Here is a 25,269-nt window from a genome sequence, read left to right as displayed (position 1 = left end):
AACCTTATCTCACTGCTAAACTTCTCACAAGAGATGATGTAGATAATCAGTCACACCTGAAACCTGCATTTACCAACTAGGTGTTTTACTATACCCTTGTAATCAATGATTGATAACATTTTAGGATCTGTTAAGTAGAAGAACCTTGTGGGGAACTCTTTGTAACCCCAAAAGTCTTTTAGATATGTAAATCTTTTGTGTGTCTTCTTGTATACAACTGGTCATGTTTAAATACTACTGGACTTGTTGAATAAAGGAGCCTTGATCAGGATTTGTCTTGGCTCCATTCTTTGTGTCCTTGTCCCCGCATTCCCTCTCTGTGTGCTGCAGGCCAGCACAGGGCCTAAACACTTGGGCTATCTTCCACCAATTATCTCATTATATTATTGATACTAATTTTTTTGTGCTTTTATCTATGTATTAAAATTTATTTATGCATTCATTTATTGGCATTTGGGTTGTTTGCAGTTTGGAGTTATGAATAAAGCTGTTAATAACATTTATTTATAATCTTGTGGTAGCCTAAGAAGTAGTATTATTGGATAACAACTTTATGTTAACTTAGAAGAACCAGTCAAGCGGTTTTCCAAAGTAGTTATATGATTCTGCATTTTCTTCAGGAATGTATGAAGTTGCAGTTACTCCATATCTTAACCAACATTCGGAAGTGGAGCAGCCAGGACTTGCATCAGTGCCCATATGAGATGATGGCACTGCAGGTGGCAGCTTTACCTGCCATGTCACGGTGCTGCCCCCAAGAGATGGCTTTTTTTAAAGATTATCATCTTTGTCATGTTGGTAGAATAAGAATCTTACCATTTTCTTAAAATATAAAACTACTGGGATTTAAGATATTTGTATATATACTTTATTCCCTCTGATAGTGCTTCAATTTAATTATAACCTTAAATTTTCCAGATTCCCTTTTTGCTTTAGGAAATAGTTATTTTCTATATTATGGGAGGAGTCTTTTTAATAATTCAATGTTAACTTCTTAGACAATTTTTATACTTTTCTAGAAAAAATATAGAGGAAAATTTTTATATATTGCTGGTATTTTCAAATTCTGGATATCTATTTCCTTGAAAGAAAATATCTATTTTTGTTTGTTTTTAAGATTTATTTATTTATTTGAAATGCAGAGTTACAGAGAGAGGACAAACAGACTGTTTCCACCTGCTGGTTCACTCCACAAGTAGTTGCAATGGCCTGCTGTGGGCCAGGCTGAAGCCAGGAGCCTGATCTGGATCTCCCATGTAGGTGGCAGGGAAACAAGTACTTGGGCCATCTTGTTTTCCCAGAAGCAATAGCAGGGAGATGGATTAGATGTGGAGCAGTTAGGGCTTGAACCGGCACCCAAATGAGATGCCAGCATCAGAGGCGGTAGCCTAACCCATTGTGCCACAATAGTGGCCCCAATATCTATGTTTTTAAGATTTTATTTTATTTATTTGAAAGACAGAGTTAGAGAGAGAGGTAGAGATAGAGGTCTTCCATCCACTAGTTCTCTCCCCAGATTGCTGTGACGGCCGGAGCTGTGCCAATCCGAAGCCAAGAGCTTCTTCTGGGTCTCCCATGTGGGTGCAGGGGCTCAAGGGCCTGGGCCATTTTCTACTGCCATCCCAGGCCACAGCAGAGAGCTGGATGGGAAGAGGAGCATCCAGGACTAGAACCAGCGCCCATATGGGATGCTGGCACTTCAGTCCAGGGCGTTAACCCACTGTGCCACAGCGCCGGCCCCCCAATATCTATTTTTATATTACAAATTAGTTCTAGGTGTGCTCTAACAAGATAGTTTCATGACAATGTAAATTTTCAATCCCTCTTTAACCTAAAGAAACTTTTAGAGAATTCTAGATACTCTCTCAGAGCTAGAGAAAAAGAGGAAAAAAATTAAATCATTACAATTAAAAAGGTAAGAAAAATCATTAAAAAGTAGCAGATGAGTATTGTTACCTCTAGAATGACATTTGAGAAATCACATCTTTATTTCTATAGCAACTATAAGCTACTTGTGTAAGTTCATCTTCAGAACACAGCTAAAATGCCTACATTTACTCACTTAATCTTCCATTATCCTGCAGTTCTTAAGTCCAAAATCTCATACAGTTGCTAATCAGTATTAATTAGAGCCTAAACTCCTGCTTTCCTAACTTTCTTAGGACAGCATAAACTATCTTGGAATATTTCCATGGTATTGTCTTTTTTTCTTATGCAGCACCAAGCAAGCTTAGCAGCCATTATCATTTAAACTATTTTATTGCTGATTGCTATTGGGAACTAACCAGTGCCTAGAGGAGAATGCATTAGTCTTCTAGTGCCGCAGCACCAAATTACTACAAAGTAGTGATTGAAAACAAGAGAAAGTTATTATCTTACAATTCTGGAGACTAAAGTCTCAAATTAAGTTGGCAGCAGAACTCTGATATGTCTAAGAAAGAATCTTTCCCTTTTCTCTTCCTAGCTTTTGGGTGCAGAAAATAACTGATGTTCCTTGGTTTGTAGCTCCATAACTACAATTTCTGTCTGCCATCACAAGGTCTCTGTTTCTCAGCATATGTCAGTTCTCTGAGTCTCTGTATCCAAACTTCCCTTTCCTTTTTCTTACAAAGACTCCAGTCACTGGATTAGGCCCACCCTAATCTAGTACGCCCTCATTTCAATTTGGATCACATCTGCAAAGATCTTATTTCAAAGAACGTTCACATTCACAAATAATGGGGGTTAAGAAACATACTGCTCAAGGAACACGATTCAACATACAATAGATAATGTCTTCAAATTTATAAAGCTGCACAGGGGCCAGCATTGTGGCACAGCTGGTTAAGCTGCCACCTGTGATGCTGGCATCCAATATGAGCAGCCGATTCGAGTCCGAGCTGCTCCACTCCTGATCCAACTTCCCTGCCAATGTGCCAGGGAAAGCAGCTGAAAACAGCCCAAGTACTTGGGGCCCCTACAGCCCACATGGAAGATCCAGATGGAGTTCCAAGCTCTCGGCTTTGGGTTGGCCCAATCTCAGCCATTGTGGTCATTTGGAAAGTGAACCAGCGGTTGGAAGATCTGTTTGCCTCTTCTCTTTCCCTCTCTCTCCCTGCAACTCTACCTTTCAAATAAGTAAAATAAATATATTTTTAAATTGTGGTATACAGTTCTTATAGTCACTGTCCGTTTACTGTAGGTCTGGGTTTCTAGAAATCCTTTGGGCCTCCTTTGTTCCTCACATACCTCTGTGGATACTTTTTTTTTTTTTTTTTTAAGATTTATTTACTTGAAAGTCAGAGTTGCAGAGAGAGAGAGAGAGAGAGAGAGAGGTCTTCCATCTGCTGGTTCACTCCCCAATTGGCTGCAATGGCCAGAGCTTCGCCGATCTGAAACCAGGAGCTAGGAGCCTCTTCTGGGTCTCCCACATGGGTACAGGGGCTCAAGGACTTGGGCCATCTTCTACTGCTTTCCCAGGCCATAGCAGAGAGCTGGATCGGAAGTGGAGCAGCCAGGTCTCAAACTGGCGCCCATATGGGATGCTGGCGCTTAGGGCCAGGGTGTTAACCTGCTGTGCCACAGTACTGGCCAATGGATACCACTTTTTAAATGACCCCAACTCCTGGATTCACAGCTCCTATTAAGCCCTCTCTTTACGAAAATTTCTCTGCTTGATGGTATAGTTAGAATAAATTTTTGTCTTCTTTGAGGACAAGAATCAAATCTTTACAATTTCTTGATACTAGAATGGGATCTGATATCAATAAATTGTTTCATGAAAAAGTACCCTTATTTGGGCTGTGTAATCTATCACTCAGGGGATCAGCTGACTAGGCAATCCCCTACGCTATGCCATGTCAGAAAGAGTTCCTTACAGCTTTTCCTTAACACTCCATATCCTTATGGTTTCCTCCCTCTGAGACTACTTGATATTGCTCAAAAATCTCCTAGAAAACATTGATTTGACTTCAGAGAGAAGAACCAGTTTGCAAAATATGCATTTATGAAATTGCTTACAGGTCATTATACTTTACATTTTTCCTTGGTGTAGTATTCCCAAAGGAAACCCACAACTTCTTTAAAAGAAGTTATGTGATTATGACTTCATGTACGCAAATCAGTCTTCCTAACATTCTTTTTTTTTGACAGGCAGAGTGGACAGTGAGAGAGAGAGACAGAGAGAAAGGTCTTCCTTATGCTGTTGGTTCAACCTCCAATGGCCGCCGCGGCCGGCGCGCTGCGGCCGGTGCACCATGTTGATCCGATGGCAGGAGCCTGGTGCTTCTCCTGGTCTCCCATGGGGTGCAGGGCCCAAGCACATGGGCCATCCTCCACTGCACTCCTGGGCCACAGCAGAGAGCTGGCCTAGAAGAGGGGCAATCGGGACAGAATCCGGTGCCCCGACCGGGACTAGAACCCGGTGTGCTGGCGCCGCAAGGCGTAGGATTAGCCTAGTGAGCCGCGGCGCCCCTAACATTCTTTTCTCAACTGGCTCTTGTCTGTTCTCATTTTTAATACTGCTAATCTTTTGCAGGTGAAAAAAATAATACACCTTGATTACTTACCCCTTCCATGGTCTATCATTTTGTTCTATCCAAAATATATTTTTTAATAGAAACTCTCTGAAATAGTTTAAAAATTACTTTTGTATACCTATTACAAAGTTACAGAAATAAAGCATTCCCAATATTGAAACATTCTGAGTCTTCCATAAGAACATTCTTGCTCTTTAAGCCAGCACATGTACTCATCTCAAGTTATCTTCACAACTAATTATTATCTGGAATGTTCTGTATATTTTTAAACTTTAAGTCTATTTTATCTGTTCAATTTCTCTGAAACCTTTTTTTTTTTTTTGGTGCTCAAATTATGATTGCAAAATTTATAACACTGATTCACTATTTTTTTTTTAATTACAGAGACAGAGACAGAGAGGGAGAGAAAAAGATCTCCCATGTGCTTGTCCATTCCCCAAATGCTCCTAAAGTCTGGATGGAGTCAGGTCGAAGCCAGGAGCAATGAACTCAATCCCAGGTCGCTCAACTGTTTGGCAGGGGTCCAACAACTTGAACTGACTCTGAGGGGCATATTAGCAGGAAGCTGTGCGTAGCAAGGCACCACAATATGGAATGTAGGCATCCCAGCAGTCAATGTCAAACACCCACTCCTGTTTCATCATTTTAATAGCTTCATTTTTCTCATTTTGAGAATATACAGTAATTTTTATAATCATTTTCTACTGATGGACACTCAGTTTACATGTTTGTCCAATTACAAACAATGCTCTTTGAACAGTTCATTAATGGATCAGAACTAGTGTATATTTTTCCTTTCCAAAAAAAGTTTTGTTGAGGTCTCACACCATAAAATCCACGCTTTTAAAGTATGCAATTCAGTAGTTTGGAATATGAATAAAATCATGCAACCATCACAATATCTAATTGCAGAACATTTTCATTATCCCACAAAACAAATTCCATACCAGTAACTCACCATTTTTCCTGTCTCTGTTTGTAGCAACCACTTACCTACTTTATGTCTATATTGATTTGCCTATTCTGTACTTTTACATAAAAGATTTATACAATACATGGCCTTTTGTGATTGGCTTTTTTCAGTCAGCATGTTTTCGAAGTTCATCCACGTCATGTCATGTACTGGGATAATGGTGTCATGAAGATACACTTTTGTCAAAACTTTTTCAAGTATACACTTTACAATTTATTGTGTGTCAGTTGCATCTCAATGAAACTATAAAAAATTAGCAAAATATTTTAATATTTCTATAGCAAATAAATGCATGAAAGATTCTCTGTATCATCTCAGAGACACGCAAATTAAAATTACAATGAGATATCAGTACACTCCCTAGATCAGGAGTGGGACAGCTTTTGTCTGCCAAGGATCTTTTGGATATTTATAATGTCATTTGTGAACCATACAAAGATATCAACTTAAAGTTAGTCTACTATAGATTTATTGAACTTCAGGTCCTGCCTGTGGTTCTGTTGGCAGGGCCAGACCAAATGATTTTGTTGGCCTTACACAGCCTATAGATTGGATACTCCCCATCCCTGCACTTGAGTTAAAACTACTAGCAGCACCAAGAGTTGATATGAATGTAGAATAACTGAGTCTATCTCATATTGCTGATAGGAATATAAATAGAACAGACACTTTGGGAAAAGTTTTGGCACCATTTTGTAAAGTAAATATATTTTTGCCATATGCCCTAGTAGTTTCACTCCTAGGTAGTTATTCAACAAAAATAAAAATCTACAAAGACATCAATACCTGTAGCCCAATGTTTATAGCAGCTTTAATTATACCAGCCTAAACCTAGAAAAGAATCCACTGTCTACTAACTGGTAAATAAACTGTGATACAAAAGTATAAATAGTACTCAAACACAAAAAAGGGATAAAGCATTGATAGATCCAACAACACTGATGAATCATAAAATTCTCACCAAGTAAAATACCAAGTAGAAGCCAAACACAAACAACTTTATACTGTATGATTCCATTAACATGGTTTTGATTTTCTCCAAATGCAAAATTTTTAACAACACACATCAGTGGTTGCTAGGGGCCGGTAATAGGGTCAGAGAATTGATGACAGAGGGGAGAGTAGTTTATAGTTAGAGAAATACTCTGTGTTTTAATTCTGGTAGTAGTAGTTCACAAAAGCTTTTCATGTTTGTCAAAATTCATAAACTATATTCCTAAAATGGGTAAGTTTTACCATAGGTAAATTATATCTCAATAAGTCTTAAAAAAAAAAAAAAGGTGGCAAACAAGGGGAAAAGACATATTAGATACTGAAGAACAAAATGACAATGATTCCAAATATCTAACTAAAAACAAAAACAAATAACTAAAAACCACAAGCTGGGGCCAGCACTGTGGTATAGCAGGTGAAGCTGAAGCCTGAGGCTCTAGTATCACATATGGATGCTGGTTTGAGTCCTGACTGCTCCACTTCTGATCTAATGTGCCTGGGAGATCAGCAGAAGATGGTCCAGGTTCTTGGGAACCCGTCCCTATGTGGGAAACCCTGAGGAAGATCCTGGCTTTGGATTGTCTTGGCTCTGGCCATTGAGGCCATTTGGGGAGTGAGCCAGAGGACAGAAGACATCTCTATCTAACTCTACCTTAAAAAAAAAAGAGATTTATTTATTTATAAGTCAGAGTTACACAAAGAGAGAAGAGACACAGAGAGAGAAAGGTCTTCTATCCAATGGTTCACTCCCCAATTGGACACAACGGTCAGAGCTGCGTCGATCCAAAGCCAGGATCTTCTTCCAGGTCTCCCACGTGGGTGCAGGGGCCCAAGGACTTGGGCCATCTTCCACTGCCTTCCCAGGCCATAGCAGAGAGTGGGATCGGAAGTGGAGCAGCCGAGTCTCGAACAAGCACCCATATGGGATGCCAGCACTTCAGGCCAGGATGTTAACCCACTGTGCCACTGCACTGGCCCCTCTAACTCTACCTTTCAAAAAAAAAAAGAGGCAAAGAGGCAAACCATATCTTCCTGAACCAGCCCTCAGATTAAAAAGAAAAAATAGAAAAAGCTACAAGACAACAGAATAATAAAAATGTTTAAAAAAAATACTCAAACTTGGTCACAGTGATTAAGTAACCACTTGGGATGCTCACATCACATGTTGGAGTTCAAGTCCTGGCTACTTCACTTCCAATCCAGCTTCCTGCTAATACATGTGGGAAAGCAGTAGTACCTGGGCCCCCAACACCTATGTGGGAGATCAGGATGGAATTCCAGTCCACACTCTGTTGTGGATATTTGAGGAGTGAAATGGACAATGGAAGATCTATTTCTCTCTCCCTCCCTCTGTTTCTCCCACTCTCTCTGTCACTATGCTTTTCAAATAAATAAAGCTTGTTAAAAGAGTCAACCTAGAATTTTATTTCCAGTATGAAAATAAATCTGTCTAGAATTAAAGTTAAGGAAAAACATTTTACTCTTTTTTGTTTAAGCAAACATTGACCAAAACCTTCTCCAACAAGCCTGTACTTCAAACAATGATAAATGTTGCTCTTGAAATTGAAGAAAAACATAAGAAACAAAGAAGAAACAGAGTGCTAGAAATGCTAAAGCTGTATGCAAATAGGATTTACTCATTTTCTTATTTATCAAGAAATTAATTTCACAAAGAAAATGTCAAGTCTAGATGGATGTATTCTATCAAACATTTAACAGATATAATACCAATCCTACACAAATTATTACAGAAGAGAATATAACACACAATATAACACACATTTAAAGATGTGAGCCTTCATTATCCTAACTCTAAAACTAGACAATGACAGTAAACCAAAACCAAAGATTTCCCTTATGAATACTAATGGTTATAGCTACAAAATTACATTAAAAAACTAAAGAACATCAGGATATACTATGTCCATGAATGGAAAGAATGAATATTGTACAAATAACAATTTTTTCTAAATTAATTGGTATATTCAATGCAATTTTTATCAAATTCCAAAAAGATTTCTCATGGTATTTAATAAGCTCATGATAAAATTCATATGAATGGTAAAAGGGCCATGAATAATTACGGCAAATAATTTGGTAAAGTAGTAGTAGTAAACGAAACAGTTTACTGGATATTCAGTCTTTATTTTAGAGGTGTTCTAAAGAAGATACTGTATAATATATCCACTAACAACTGAGACAAATTAAAAAGTTAGAAAATTCTAAGAAGAGGTATCAAATTAAAATTATATGTATATTTATAATATGAACTATCAGGGAAAGGATGTCCTAATGCTGGGCTGGCAAACTTCTAGATAAAAAAAGGGTAGACAGAGGCTGGCACCGTGGCTTAACAGGCTAATCCTCCGCCTTGCGGCACCGGCACACCGGGTTCTAGTCCTGGTCGGGGTGCCGGATTCTATCCAGTTGCCCCTCTTCCAGGCCAGCTCTCTGCTATGGCCCGGGAAGGCAGTGGAGGATGGCCCAAGTCCTTGGGCCCTGCACCCGCATGGGAGACCAGGAGAAGCAGGAGAAGCTTCTGGCTTCGGATCAGCGAGATGCGCTGGCCGCAGCGGCCATTGGAGGGTGAACCAACGGCAAAAAGGAAGACCTTCCTGTCTCTCTCTCACTATCCACTCTGCCTGTCAAAAAAAAAAAAAAAAAAGGGGTAGACAGTAAATATTTAAAGCTCAGGAGGGCATACTTTTTCTGTCACAGCTACTCACTCAACCCTGACAGTGTTACACAAAACCTGCCAAAGACAATAAATTAAAAACTGGATGATTGTATTCCATTAATTTTATTTACAAAAACATGTGGTAGGCCAGACTTGGCTGAGAGGTTATAATTTTCCAAGTGGCAATAGAACAATGAAAATAAAAAGATAATATTCAGTACAAGCTGGTAGAAATTAACAATAAAATTTTAATATCCGAAAAATTAAGGTATTAAAATTATTTTTACTCTTCATATTGATCAAGAATATTCCTACTTTTTGTGGTAATTCAAAAAGATCATAGATACAACACATTGTCAAATTCTTTTGTGCATGCCCCTGCACCCTTTACTACTCTTACCTTTATTTTTAAATGACCTTTCTGTAGCTAGCAAGTACTTCACGACTTCTCTAATTTTCTTAACCAGTGCTTATCTGAATGTTTCAGCTTACTCATTCTTCAGCTCCCTAAAACTAAGTCTCGACAAACAAATCACAAGTTAAACGACAGACATATGGGAAAGTAAAACCCTTCGTTGGATTTTCTGATTAATCATTGCTGCTCTTTTAAAAAGTAGAAATAGGGGCCACTGTTGTGGCAAAGTGGGTTAAGTGGCTACTTGCTACGTCAGCCTCCCACATATCAGAGTGAAAGCTGGAGTCCAGCCTGTTGCAATCATTTGGGGACTGAACCTGTTTCTCTCTAAGACTTTCAAATAAATAATTGTTAAAACAGAAATAAGGCCGGCGCCGCGGCTCACTAGGCTAATCCTCCGCCTTGCGGCGCCGGCACACCGGGTTCTAGATCCTGTCCCGGTTGCCCCTCTTCCAGGCCAGCTCTGCTGTGGCCCAAGAGTGCAGTGGAGGATGGCCCAAGTGCTTGGGCCCTGCGCCCCATGGGAGACCAGGAGAAGCACCTGGCTCCTGCCATCGGATCAGCACGGTGCGCTGGCCACAGCGCACCAGCCGCGGCGGCCATTGGAGGGTGAACCAACGGCAAAGGAATACCTTTCTCTCTGTCTCTCTCTCACTGTCCACTCTGCCTGTCAAAAATAAAAAAATAAAAATAAAAAAACAAAACAAAACAAAACAGAAATAAGCTTCTAGAACTGGGGTTATAGGAATATTTATACTTACATGTGGAGTGTGTAAACTCCCAGAAACTGATTTTTTAAAAATTGCGTGTTTTATATTCTGGAAAAGAGCACCAATGTTCTTTTCTGGTTCTGAAGAGGAACCCTGACTTTAAACACGGGAAAAGTTAACTTCGGCTCTAGAGGCCGTAAAAACAAAAGCTCATTTTGAATCATTAAAGTAGAAGGGAAGAGGATGTTCAAAGTCACAGATAGGGGACGTAGGAAAAGCTGTCTACAAAGCTCCTGGAATGGTCCCGAATATCCTCGGACACTGCACGTACTAGAGAGGGGAAGGGCAACTCCAATCAGTAGCTGCTTTTCCGGCTTTGCGTTGGTCTCCTACAGACCTATTGGCTTTCTTTTCAGTCTGAACATATTCCTAACCCCAATATGAACTGTATGCATTGACAGGGCCCCAGCAAAGAAATAACTGTTTCGACAGGAACTCATCAATAACTTACATTTTTTGTAGCGCCTTACAAAGTGCTTTCACTTGCTGCTGTCCACGTGACCCTCTCTCTCCCCCTCCCCCACGCCGTCCCCAGTAGGGCGGCAGCGCCCTTCCGAGATGAGGAAAGTTCTGGACTCATTTCTGAGGAGCTGGAAGTTTTCCAGATTGTTTGGTAGACACTTTGCCTGTCACGCACACATTCTGATAAAAATGGCGATGAGTCCGAGGGGTGTAATTATCGAAGAGACCACTGGGGAGTAAAATACACTTGGGGGACGTGCACGCACGTCGGAGCCCTAGCGTTGCTTCTGGAAGGGAGACACGGGAGCTGAGACACTTTCTGAAGAGAGAAGGTAGCGTGAGGGAGAGCCTTTCTTCTGGGGCGACAGACACGAGCTAGCCATGACGTATCTGAGACGCGAAGAAAACGTCCTAAGGGGGAAAACGGGAGGCTAGGGGAAGGCAACCGGAGGGCGTCCTCCGCCTCAGCGAAGACGCGCAGCCCACTGAGGGCCGCCAACTGGAGGCGCCTGTTGGACTCAGCGCCCCTCCAGCTCCGGCCGCCCTTTCAGTCACGCTCCCCTCACGGTCGCTCACCCTCAGGACGGCTGGCTCCAGCAGGACGCCGGCTCCACGCTACACCTTGCGCACTGTGCGCGCCACAGATTCAAATACGGTCTCCAGAGCCTAGCGGTCTGGACGTCTCCCAGAGTGAAGGGGAGATAGACCAATCGAAGCCCGGCCGCCCCTAGACAACCAAGAAAGTGGGCGTGGCTAAGGCCAAGAGGGTGGGCGGATACCGTGTTGCCAAGACGACGGCTTCCGGGTGCGCTGGTTGAGGTGATTTCCGGTCTGAAGACAACACTCGGCGGGAAAGCCGCCCTGCTAGCACTAGGTGAGCTGAGAGGACTTGGGCTGGTGCTGTGCTAGGATAAGGGCACCAGCTCCGTTTCCTTTATCCTTCTGTCTCTCCAAACGATTTACCTGTGCAGTTACAAAGTGCAAGTTGGTTGCCTAAGGTAAGCGTGTAGTAATACCGCCTGCTTTTTATACGAGAGTAAGTTAACGTCACCGAATTCAATTTGTCACACACATGCTGATAGCTTTAAAAAAAAAGTCGAAAATTTGGATCTTTAATCAGTAACTTCTCACTGTTTGCTTTTTAAAAATTGCACTATACCCATTTTGCAGCCTTTAGTCCTTGCTACATTTTGAGTTACAATTAAATTCACAATTCTGGTTCTTTGTGACCCCAAAATTTCACCTGAATTGGATAACGGACCAGTGCCTGAAATTTTTTTATTTTTTGTAACTCTGGTCGATTCTCTAACTTAACGCCTTAGTTGCCCAGAAAATCGGAAAGCAAATGGTAAGATTCACTTGTGGTGTGAGCCAAACCATTAGAAGAATCAAACTAATTCAGCTGAGTCTCCAATTTTCTTCAGGAGAATCGTTTTAATCTAAAATAATTTAAGCCAAATGTTAAAGATAGCTCCTTTTGCCTCTCACTTGACAGCGATGGTCTCTTAAGGTTATTTCATTTATGAAAGAAAACAATGTTGAAATAAGGAGAAAATGCTTTCTACAGACATATTTCTCTTGTTTAAAGATTTGAGAGAGAGGAACAAAGAAAAGAGATCATTCATCAACTGGTTCATACCCTGAATGCCCTCAACAGCCAGGCAAAAGCCTGGAGCCTGCAACTCCATTCAGGTCTCCCACCTGGGTGTTAGGGGCCCAAACCCTTGAGCCATCATCTGCTGCCTCCATAACGCATTAGCAGGAAGCTGGATGGAAACCTGACCAGGCATTCTGGTATAGGATACAGGCATTCCAAAGACCAATTTAACCCACAGAGCCACAACATCAACCCTAGATATAATTCCTTAAAAAAAAAAAAAAAATCACAGCTTTAAGATCACAACTTTTAACAAAGTCATTGTTAAATTCTTGAAATTCTTGTTGCCAAAATAAAGCAGAAAACCTTAGCAAAACTTAGACTTAGCTACTTATGAAGAATTTCATTCTCTACAGTTAAGGCAGGGAACAACCTATGAAAGTTTAGGTCTCTATGTGTTTAGGCTCCTGCCAAATCCTTAAAATTCCATCTTGAAAACTCCCTGCTTTGTAGAGCACTTTCCCAGCAGCTTAGATTAAATATTCTGAATAACTTCCTCAGCCTAAAGGTTTGAAACTTCATTAAATAAAAAATTAAATACCTTAGAATACTTAGGTATGAAACATTAATGAACTGAGTAATACATTCTTAAGAAGAGGCACTTAAGAAAACACAAGCCACCTGTGTTGTGGAGCCCTATAATGTGATGAGATTTGATAAATAGGCAAGAGATCTAAAACTACCCAGGCTTTCAAAAGAAAATGTTCCATGAGCTGCTTCATGCAATATTTTCATGCCTACACAAACCATGTGAAAATAAAACCAACCTAGCAAGAGCCAGAGGTCTTAGCAATGAACCAGAGTATCCTCTGGATGTCAGTATTTTATTGAACAAAGTCAGTTGAACTGTTATTTATCTGGCAGGGAAAAAAGTACCCAAATTTAGTACTTAGGCTATTTAAAAATACATAATTTTAGAGTGTAGATAGCAGAGACAGGAGACTGAACTTCAGTGAGGTATATTTAGAAGAAACAAAAATTTTCATTGTAGTAATAGGTATTCCCCTTTACCCTAGTAATTTTCTTCTCCTATTTGGTTGAGTCCTGTTTATACTGAAGATTCAGCTCATATTCTGAATCTTTTATAATCTAACCCAAAGTCAACAGTCCCTCTCTCGGTTGCCTATAGAATTATAAATATATTCTTTAGTTGGTGTTTTTGCTGTATGCTTTATAATGTTTCTTACTTATGTTAATTACTTGCCTCCTCTACTAGTGTCTGAGCTACTTAGAATTGTTTTTACTTCTGTACCTGGTAGAGTGTCTTGAGCAAGGTAAACAAGTTTTGATGTAGTTAGAAGTACCTAAGTGAATGTAATTTGTAGCTTTATTAGTTTGCTAGCACCACCAAACAAAAATACCAGATGGGGAGGATTAAACAATAAAAATTGTTTTCATTCTTCTATAGGGTAGAAGCCCAATATCAAGGTGTAGGCAGGATTGATTTCTTTCTTAGGCCTCTCTCCCTCTCTCCTTAACTTGTAGATGACTGTCTCTTCCCTGTCTCTTCACATGGTCATTTGTCTGAATGTGTGCACATCTATCTGTAAATGCTCTCTTCTTGCAAGGACTTAGTCATACTGGATTAGGACCCACCTTAAGTATCTTATTTTAATTTAACTACCACCTTAAAGACCTTCTTTCTCAAATATGGCTAGAACTTCCACATGAATTTTAAGGAGACAGAGTTAAACCCATAACAGTATAAGCCCTCAAAAAACGAATTGATTGGGAGCAATTAACTGTCACCATTAAGAATTCTCTTGTTTAAACCTATGGATGACAAGAATGTTTAAATTAGATGAGTGTAAAATAATAGGGAATGGTAGAACCTGAAGTAAATCAGTATATTGGCCCAAACATAAGGCATTCAGATTAAAATTTGTCAGCAGCTCTTGACTGCCCTTCTCCCCACAACCACCAAAAAAAAAAAAAAAAAAAACAAAACAAAACAAAAAAACACCAGTTTGAGCTGTTTTGATTAATGGGCCATCAATTTGCTAAAATTACTATATTATTATTTTGGGACTCCAAATCTCTTATAGTGGATATTGAACATATTAAGTATGTTTTTACATATGCAGAGACGCTTTCCCAGACCTTGTTGGTTAATAGTTAATTTTCTTTTCGGATACCTGCTGTATTGAAGGAACTGCAGTAAGTGCCATACTGAAATTAAGATCTACAAATTTGTCAACATATATTCAGAATTTACAAGGACATCTGTTTTGAGATAATTTATTAAATGTATAACTACAGTAGTACCCACTTACTTAGAATTTTATTCTATAGTTTCATTTGTCTTTGGTCAACCACACACAAAAATATTAAGTAGAAAATTCCATTCTGAGTAGCCTGTTGAAATCTTGGTTCCCTCCCACAGTGTCAGTCATCCTTTTACCAGTTAGTCACTTGGTAACAATGTGAATTAACAGATTGTTATATTATCTCAGTGCTTGTGTTCAGATAACCCTTATTAGTGGTCCCAAAGTATAAACTTTTTTTTTTTTTTGACAGGCAGAGTTAGAGACAGAGAGAAAGGTCTTCCTTTTTCCATTGGTTCACCCCCCAAATAGACACTGTGGCTGGTGCTGAACCGAAACTAGGAGCCGGGTGCTTCCTCCTGGTCTCCCATGCGGGTGCAGGGCCCAAGCACTTGGGCCACCCTCCCCTGCCTTCTCGGGCCACAGCAGAGAGCTGGACTAGAAGAGGAGAAACCGGGACAGAATTCAGCGCCCCAACCGGGACTAGAACCCGGGGTGCCGGCGCCACAGGAGGAGGATTAGCCTAGTGAGCCATGGCGCCGGCCCCAAAGTATAAACTTTTATTGCCTTATATTGTTATAATTGTTCTATGTTATTCTTAGTTATGGTTGTTAATCACTTACATGCCTATATTGTAAATTAGACTTTATGGTAGGTACATACACATAAGAAAAAACATAATATAGGCTTTAGTACTGCCCATGACTTCAGTTATCCACTGGGATCTTGAAACATATTCCTCCAGATAAAAGAGAACTACTATACACATTTTTTTAAGATTGATTTATTTATTTGAAAGTCAGAGTTACACAGAGAGGAGAGGCGGGGTGGGGGGTGGGGAGGTCTTCCATCCACTGGTTCTCTCTACAGCCGGAGCTGTGCTGATCTGAAGCCAGGAGCTTCTTCCAGGTCTCCCATATGCGTGCAGGGGTCCAAGAGCTTAGACCATCTTCTACTGCTGTCCCAGGCATAGCAGAGAGCTGGATTGGAAGAGGAGCAGACAGGACTTGAGCTGGTGCCCATATGGGGTGCCAGCACCACAGGTGGTGGCTGTACCCACTATGCCACAATGCTGGCCCCACACGTAATTTTTAAATTAATGTTATCTTGTAAATAACTCAAAAAATTTCCTTTTTTTAGGTTTACTTATTTGAGAGAGTTACAGAGAGAAGGAAAAACAGAGGTCTTCCATCTGCTGGTCCACTCCCCTAAATGGCCTTAGCACGCACAGCTGGGCCAGCCCAAAGCCAGGAGCCAGGAGCTTCTCCTGGGTCTCCCATGTAGGCACAGGGGCCCAAGCTCTTAGGCCATCTTCCACTGCTTTCCCAGGCCACAAGCAGAGTGCTGGATTAAAAGAGGAGCAGCCAGGACATGAAGTGGCACCTATATGGGATGGTGGCACTGCAGACAGAAACTTAATCACAACACTGGTCCCCAAAATTTCCTTTTGATGCTAAATGTACTGATAAAACCAAGGTGCTATCTTCAAATGCAAGTGTAAAGAGAGATAATGAGATAATTAAAAATAATTATAGTGCATGATAAAAATAAGACTTTAAGAAAGTTATAGAAAAGGTTCTATGAGAAATTAGAAGAGGAGAAGTTTTCATTCAACTGGGTTGTTACTGAAGATATTTAATGCAGTGAGAATCTCTTTGTGGCAGTTGGTGTTTAAAAACAGCAGTTAACCGGTGTGCTATATGGTGGTTATTTGCATATGTGTGTATTTCCTCCCAATTTGTTATAAATACGCAAGAATATCTTAGTGTTTATATGCTTCAATCCAGTGTTACCCAAAATAATCAGTTGGGGAGCACTCAGCTCTCGTGCTGATGACTCTAATTTAGAAGGCCTGGAGAAGTGGCAGAGTTTGCTTTGAAAAGATTTCCCCTACTTAGTAATTCTGATGATCAGCCTTACTCAGAACTCAGTGCCCTAGAGCACCTGGTATATAGTATACCCTCAATAAATTCTTGTCACATTAAATGAACAGAGCTCTGACTTAGTAAGATTAATAAGACCTCAGTGTGTAGGACGAATTAGAGTGGGAAATATCCTAGAGGCAGGGAAATCCTATTACAGACATCCAGCTAAGAGATGAAGCAGCCCTAAACTAGGATAGAGGCAGTAGGAAAGAAAAAGAAATGGATGAGAGACCCTGAAAGGTCTAGAATGAGCAGAATTAGATGAAACTTGATGTAATGCAGTTTTCAAAATGCAGTGTGCCTAAGTCTTCTATGGGATGTTTAAAAAGCAAATTTCTGGGCTCCATCCTTGAAAACCTTTTCAGTTAGTCTAGGGTAAAGCATTTGAATCTGCTTTTTTTTTAAATTATGTTTTATTATTATTATTTTTTGACAGGCAGAGTCGACAGTGAGAGAGAGAGAGACAGAGAGAAAGGTCTTCCTTTGTCGTTGGTTCACCCTCCAATGGCCACCACGGCCAGTGCGCTGCGGCCAGCGCACTGCGCTTATCCGAAGGCAGGAGCCACGTGCGTCTCCTGGTCTCCCATGCGGGTGCAGAGCCCAAGCACTTGGGCCATTCTCCACTGCACTCCCGGGCCATAGCAGAGAGCTGGCCTGGAGGAGGGGCAACTGGGACAGAATCCAGCACCCCGACCGGGACTAGAACCCGGTGTGCTGGTGCCGCAAGGCAGAGGATTAGCCTATTGAACCACAGTACAGGCCTGAATCTGCATTTTTAACAACCCTTTCTCTTGATTTTGATTTAGGTTTTTTAATCCATTTCAACTTAAGACCTCAATTTAAGAACCCACTGATCTGTTGACCATGGTGAGTGGGCAAGAGGGAGATTGAAAAATAATTCTAAAGATTAAATCTTGAGTGACAGGTAGGATGATAAGCCATTAATAGATACTGGGAATTTGGTTTAGAAGGAAATAAAGTTCATCCATGAAACTATTCAGCAAGTTAAAAATGCCATTTCAGATCCTGGGAAAGAAGTAAGGGTAAAGAAAAAATTGGAAAACCTTTATATAGTAATGATTTCTTAGAGAGCAAAGAGAAAGATGAGGACAATAAAGAAAATTTAGAGAGTATTGTCCTTTTAAAAATGTTGAAGAAGGTAGTACATGAAAGACAAGATGGGAAGAAAACCTACAGAAAGAAAAAAAAAAAAGGTGTCAAGAATATTGATACCATCTAATGTAAATGAGAACTGCAGGAGTTGCGGGGTGAGCATAGAGAGGCTTCTGAAATTGACTCTTAATTAAAGGAACTTCTCTAGAATTATGGGGTTGCTCTCAGTTGAACACAGTTGATAAGAAACAGCTGATTGATTATGAGTCAGCATAACTTAAGATGTGCCCCCCCCACCAAAAAATAGTGAGAGATTGTCATTGTATTAAAGAAGTAACCCTTCAAATTTCTTCTAATCCATTGGGGGCTTCCATTTTGAATACCATTATAAAGTAAGTTTTTTAATCAGGAGCCGGCATTGTGGCATAGTGGCTTAAGCCTCCATCTACAATGCTGGCATCCCATATGGTTGCTAGTTTGAGTCTCAGCTGCTCCGCTTCTGATCAAGTTCCCTGGATCTAGCACCTGGGAAATAGCAGAAGCTAGCCCAGTGTTTTGGGCCCCTACATCATGTGGTATACCCAGGTGAAGCTCCTAGTTTCAACCTGGCCCGGTCTCAGCTGTTGTGGCCAATGGGTGGAGAAACTCTGTGTCTCCTTCTCTTTGTAACTCTGCCTTTCAAATAAATAAATATTTTTTTAAAAAAGAAAGGAAATAAAAAGTGATAGATGAAAGTGTCATGATCATATTAATGGTACCCATCATTAGCCAAATCTGCATTTCTTGGAGGTCTTTTGTGGATAACAGAGGGAGGGGTAAAGGATTTGGCAGTGATTTCCTAAATGTGACACCAAAACCACAGACATCAAAAGAAAAAGACAATCTGATTTCTACAAAATTAAATATTTTGTGTGTCAAAGAACACTATCAATAGAGTGGAGGTTCTCTACAGATGTGAGAAAATATTAAGAAATCATAGATCTGGTTAGGATATAATATCTAGGAATATATAAAGAACTGTTGCAACTCAATAATAAAAAGACTACCCAGCTTTTAAAATAGATGAAGGATTTGAATAAGGTATTTCCCCGAAGAAGATATAAATGTATCTGGTAAACACATGAAAAGATGGCCAGATTCATTAGTCAAGAAGGAAATGCAAATCAAAAGCTTTAAGATACCACTTCATACCCATTTAGGATTGCTATTTTTTTAAAAAAAAAATAAATGTTAGCAAAACTGTAGGAAAGTTTGACCTCTCTTGCCTTGCTAGTGAAGTGGAAAATGATACAGTGGAAAATGGTTTGGCAATTCCTGAAAACGTAAAACACAACAGTTACACTCATAAGGTATTTTCCCACAGACTCAAATGGATACATGTACAACAGTGTTCATACAGCATTATTTACAGTAACCAAAAGTGGAAACAACCCAAATGTCCACTAACTGATCAACTCATAGAAAGGAATATTTTTCAGGTGTAGAAAGGAGTGAAGTTCTAGTAGTCCCCTATGAGGTGAACGATATATGTTCAAGACCCTTCATGGATGCCTGAAACCTCAGATATACTGAACCTGATACATACCATGTTTTTTTTCTATACACACATACATTCCTATGCTAAAATTTATGTTAGGCAGGGGTCGGCGCTGTGGCGCAGTGGCTTAAAGCCCCAGCCTGCAGTGCCGGCATCCCATATGGGCACCAGTTCAAGTCCTGGCTGCTCCACTTCCAGTCTAGCTCACTGCTGTGGCCTGGGAGAGCAGTAGAGCATGGCCCAAGTCCTTGGACCCCTACACCTGCATGGGAGACCTGGAAGAAGCTCCTGGTTCCTGGCTTTGAATCAGCTCAGCTCTGGCTGTTGCAGTCATTTGGGGAGTGAACCACAGGAATGGAAGAACTCTCTCTCTCTCTCTCTGGCTCTACCTCTCTCTTTGCCTTTCAAATAAATAAAATAATTCTTTTAAAAAATTTATTTTAGGCTGGCACCGCGGCTCACTAGGCTAATCCTCTGCCTGTGGCGCCGGCACCCCAGGTTCTAGTCCCGGTCAGGACGCTGGATTCTGTCCCAGTTGCTCCTCTTCCAGTCCAGCTCTCTGCTGTGGCCCGGGAGGGCAGTGGAAGATGGCCCAAGTGCTTGGGCCCTGCACCCACGTGGGAGACCAGGAAGAAGCACCTGGCTCCTGGCTTCGGATCAGAGCAGTGCGCCGGCTGCAATGCGCCATCCATAGCAGCCACTTAGGGGGTGAACCAATGGAAAAAGGAAGACCTTTCTCCCTGTCTGTCTCTCTAACTCTGCCTGTCAAAAAAAAATTATGTTAGGCATAGTAAGAGATAGCAACAATAGTAAGATAGACTAATTATAACAATACACTGTAATAAAAGTTATATGAATGTGAGCGTCTCAGGATACCTTTTAAAATTTTTTTTTGTTTTTTAATCTGAGAGCTCCCATACTCTGGTTCTTTTACCAGATGTTTGCAAATATCCTTAGATAGGCTGAACCTGGGAGCCAAGAACTCAGTGTAGACCTCCCAAATGGTTGACAGGAAGCCCTCCTGGGATTCACATAACTAGAAGCCAGAGTCAGGAGCCAAAGCTGGGTATCTAACTCAGGTACTCTGACATGGAATGCAGACAAACGCTAGGCCAAATGCACACACTTCAAAATATCTTATTGTACGATATTCACCCTTCTTCTTGTGGTATTGTGAGCTGATGTAATGCCTGGATAGTAAGATAAAGTGAAGTGGATAATGTGACTTAGCCTTAGGCTACTTCATAAGGGTTATATGAAAATAAGTACCATAGGGGCTGGTGTTGTGGTGTGATCAGTGAGACTGCCAACTGTGACACCAGCATCACATGTGGGTGCTGATTTATGTCCTGGCTGCTCTCCACTAATGTCATGAGAAAGCAGAGGAAGATGTCCCAAGACATTGGGCCTCTGCTACCCATGTGAAAGACCTGGATTAAGCTCTCGGCTTCAGCCTGGCCCTGTCCGGGCCATTGTGATTAGGGGAGTGAAACAACAGATGGAAGGTGTCTCTCTTTCTGCAACTCTCATTTTCAAATAATCTTAAAAAAGAAGAGAAAGAAAATAAGCACTATGTTAACTACCAGATTACTTGGTAACTGATAAGAAATACCAAGTGACTAACAGGAGGGTAGCATATAGAGTATGAATATGCTGGACAAAGAGGATTTCAGGTCCCAAGGGGATGAAATGGTGATGGCATGGGAAGACACAGGGTTTTATTGTGTTTGCCCAGAATGGCTTGCAGTGTAAAACACATGAAGTGTTTATTTCTGGACCAATGTTGACCATGATAACTGAAACTGCAGAAAGTGAAACTTTGGTAAGGAAGGAATACAGCACATGCTACAACATGAATGGACTTTGAAAATACCATGTTATCCAAAATATAAACAGAAGTATATATATTGTATGATTCAAACTGGTAGGAGTCATAAATATAGGAAATAGATTAGAGGTAAGCATGGGATGCAGAATAAGGGAGTATAGGAAGATACTGCTTTGTAGAAGAGTTTCTATTTGGCATGATGGAAAAGTTCTGGAAATACATACTGGTGATTGCAAAATATTGTTAATGTTCTGAATGTTACCAGTTTGTACACTTAAAAATTATAATAGTAAATTTGTGTTCTGTGCATTTTATGACAAATAGATCTATATATCTATGAATAAGAAATCAATTTAGTTATTTTTTTTGAGGATTGCTGTATTATCCTATCAGTTAGTGAGTTTTATTAAATTATTTTTAACATTAAATTATTTGGGTTTTCCAGATACATTTTTCCTTTGAGAGTGAATATTCTGGCCATTCATCATGAATATTTTATTCTTCTGTTTTATAAATTGATGAGATAGGTACTGAAGAAACACAACTAATTCCCATAAAAATTTAATAAAATTGGCCTAGTTTTAGGGATGTTTGATTAGATTTGGCAGTACAAGGTTCTGTAGCTAAGAGTCCAGAACATAGAATATCTAAGTAATGCTAAACCTGGAGGCTTGATGTTAACATAGTACCTGACTTCTGTGTTGTATAAGCAGGGTTATTCAAAGTACCTTTTAAACAGTATTTAAGTAACTCTAAAAGCATAATTAATATTACTTTATTTGTTGGGATACATTAAGCTTTTCCTCAGTAACAAATAAACCCTCACATGTGTGCAGTGTAGCCTTCTCATTGAAAACTGTCAACAAAAAAGTCTAGAACATTCTCCTTGTATTTAGTATCCAAAATGAAGACTGGGAAATAGTTTTGGTGTGATGAGGATTTAGCCTTGATTCTTTGATGCTAATGTACATTTTACAAAATTTCTTCAGAGTGAGCTATATGATATTTCCAGGTAGACTTCCTAGAGTTCTGCTTCAGCCTATTTCAGACAAAGTAAGGAAAAACTTTCTTTATAAGTTTGACATATTAATAGGTTTTAGAAATATGTTATTGGCAAAATTCAGTAGAACTCTCAATTTTGATACTGTTTCAGTACTGTATTATGTACCAACTGTGTAAATTATTGCATATTATCAAACAGTTCATTTAAGTCAGTTTTAGTATCTGGAAATGGAGGCAATAGTATCTACCACACAACTTTCTAGTGAGGATAAAATGAGGAGTGAATGTAAAGTGATTTAAAGTTTCTCATATATTGTTATCAGTAGTAGTTGTCAATATTAATTAAATGTTACTTTTCATCATTTATGCAGATTGGTAAACATAAGATGGGGTAAAGTAAACGCTTTTTAAAGATTATTTATTTTGAAATCAGAGTTAGGTAGAGAAGAGGGAGGGGGAGAAGAAGAAGGAGAAGGAGAGAGAGAAAAAGAAGTCTTCCATCTGCTGGTTCACTCCCCATTCTTTAATGTTGAAACTACTAGCAGAAAAGTTATTGAGGTGTCACAACTAAAAATAGAAAATACCTAGAAGTATCATGTTTACTTGAAACAGGTAAAAAATATAAATGGTGTGCTATCTGTAGCTACTTTCTTAAGGTGATTTTGATCTTGGGACAGTAGCAAGTTTGTAGCATTATTATATCTGACTTATACAATTTTGTTTTCTGAACAACAGCAAAAAAATCAGTTGAAAAGTTACTTGTCTACCTTAAATTAATTTTGTTGTTTTAGCAGCACCAAGATGAGAGCCATATATGATAACTAAAAAAGTAGTCGTGAAGGGATGCAGAAAGGGTTCTCAAACATTGTATTAATGATATGTAGTAGCTTACGAAAGAGACAGGAGTGATTATATAGTGATATACATATGGGAAATGCTTTAATTTCCCTGTCGCATTCCACCTTACCACTATTAAAAAAATGTTTGCGTATATGAACTTGACTCTGCAAACTGAGTGGATATATAAACAATTTTCATAACAAATTGAGATCATCTGCCTTGTTACATTCTGTTTTATAAGCTCTGTAAAAATTGAAAACATACAGACCATAGAAGCAATTGGAAAGAAAAGAGTGAGACAGAATTTAGAAGAAAAGGTTACAATTCACTGAAAAAGAAAGTTTCTCTTTAAAACAAATCACCTGTTAGATATTTTCTTAGTTTTGTATCATCATTTTTATGTTCTGGAAATTGCCGCTAACAGTTTGTTGTATTAGAAGCATTTTTAAAACATCTATAATGTTTATAATAGTAGATGGACATTTATACAGATTTCTGTGGAACCATGATACATGGGAAAAATCAGAATTGACTTAATGGAGGCATCATTTCTGTAATGCAGATATTTATAATCATGTTTTTAGAAGGGGTATTCAAATGGGCTGTTAATATTTGTTAGTATATTTTTGAACAGCAGCAATTTTAATTGTTAATTCATTTACATTATAATTATTGATTTGTTTGAATTTATGTTCATTGATGTAATAGTTTTCTGCTGTCCCCTCTGTTTTGTTTATTTGTCCTTTTTTTCTCACCTTTAGGTTAATGAGTATTTTTTATTTCTATTGTGTGTTCTTTTAATACTTGGGGGGTTTTAAGTAATTGCTTTACAGAGTACAGTATATGTACTTAGGTTATTGCATTCTACCTTGAATTGACATTACAAAATCTCATACTATAATGACCTTAAAATTGTGTAATTTGTACATTTCAGTCTTGTTATTCACATTGTTCTACCAATCTCTCGGACTCTTCATATTACAAAACTGAAACCCTATCCTTTAAACAACAGCTTTCTATTTGTTCTTCCCCATCACCACTCTACTTTCTGTCTATTAATTTTACTATTCTAGGTACTAGCATAGTGACATCAGACAATATTTGCCTTTTTCTGACTGCATTATTTCATGCTCATGGTAGTGTGTATCAGAATTTCCTTTATTTTTAAGGCCCTTATTTTTTAACTTTTAAGGTCATAGTAGCCATTTTAATAGGTTTGAGGTAACATTGTTGTTTCTATTAGAATTTTCCTAATTAGTGATCTTAAGCATCTTTCCATGTGTTTGTTGCCATTTGTATATCTCCTTTGGAGATATGTATATTCAAATAATTTTTAAATTTATTTTTTGTTGTTGTGATGCAGAGATTCTTTAGTTTGTATTTGTTTTACTTTTTGTATTTTAGAGGCAGATACAGAAATAGGCAGAGATCTCTCATCTGTTAGTTTACTCCCCAAAGGCCCACAGTTTACTGCCGAGAGCAAAGCTGGAAGAACCCAAACCAGGTCTCCTCCATGGGCGGCAGTGACACAACTGCTTGAACCAATGCCTGGTGCCTCCCAGAGTGAGCATATTAGCCCAGAGCTAGAATCAGAAGCAGGTCTGAGGCTCAAAGCTAGACACTCCAATGTGGGATGTGTTGTTCTAAATGGCATCTCATCTGCTAGGTCAAATGCCCACCACAGAGTCCTTTCTATATTCTGCATATCAACAGTATGTGAGATCTACTCGCATGTTTTTCAGGTATTTTCTCTGATGCTATAAGTTACTTCTTCAGTCATTGTATCCTTTCCTGCATAGAACATTTAAAAAAAATCATTTACTTATTTATTTGAAGGTCAGAGTTACAGAGAGAGGGGAGATACAGAAAGATATTTTCCATCTGCTGAGACTGGCTGAAAGCAGGAGCCAGGAGCTGCTTCTGGGTCTCCCACATGGTGGCAGGGAGGGGCCCAAACACTTGGGCCATCTTCAACTGTTGGGTCTTAGTCCACCCGTACAAGGATGGACTGGGTCCGAGGAAAGGTAAGTGCGACCGCTCGCCCGTTCCCCAGCCTCCCGGTCCCGGAGACAATCAGACGCAGCGGGGAGCCAAGTCTAGCAAGGACTCCTTTACTTCCTGAGAAACAGAACCTTTTATAGCACAAAACTGCAGAGTCATTGGGGCAGGGCTAAGGACCAGCCAATCACTTTACACAGTCACCTTACGGGGGGATTTTTATAGGACTAACCCTATGTCTATACACTTGTTACTAGTTTTGTTACCTCCCCGGATGTTGCGCAGCCAATTAGCTTTA

General features: G+C 39.6%; 2 long non-coding RNA genes across 3 annotated transcripts in view; one reads left to right on the top strand and one right to left on the bottom strand.

The window, feature by feature from the left end:
• LOC133748552 (uncharacterized) overlaps positions 1-10,843 on the bottom strand; it is a 232,065-nt gene extending 221,222 nt beyond the window's left edge. The window contains exon 1 of the long non-coding RNA XR_009864466.1: positions 10,797-10,843. This is a non-coding gene — a long non-coding RNA (uncharacterized LOC133748552). The remainder of the gene's footprint in view (positions 1-10,796) is intronic.
• An 813-nt stretch (positions 10,844-11,656) lies between these two features.
• The window catches only part of LOC133748334 (uncharacterized), a 190,661-nt gene continuing 177,048 nt past the window's right edge, over positions 11,657-25,269 (top strand). For both annotated transcript variants that reach the window (XR_009864449.1, XR_009864450.1), the window contains exon 1: positions 11,657-11,805. This is a non-coding gene — a long non-coding RNA (uncharacterized LOC133748334). The remainder of the gene's footprint in view (positions 11,806-25,269) is intronic.

Source organism: Lepus europaeus, chromosome 19 (genome assembly GCF_033115175.1).
Source record: "Lepus europaeus isolate LE1 chromosome 19, mLepTim1.pri, whole genome shotgun sequence".
Classification (NCBI taxonomy): domain Eukaryota; kingdom Metazoa; phylum Chordata; class Mammalia; order Lagomorpha; family Leporidae; genus Lepus; species Lepus europaeus.
This window is presented reverse-complemented; position numbering and strand designations above follow the sequence as displayed.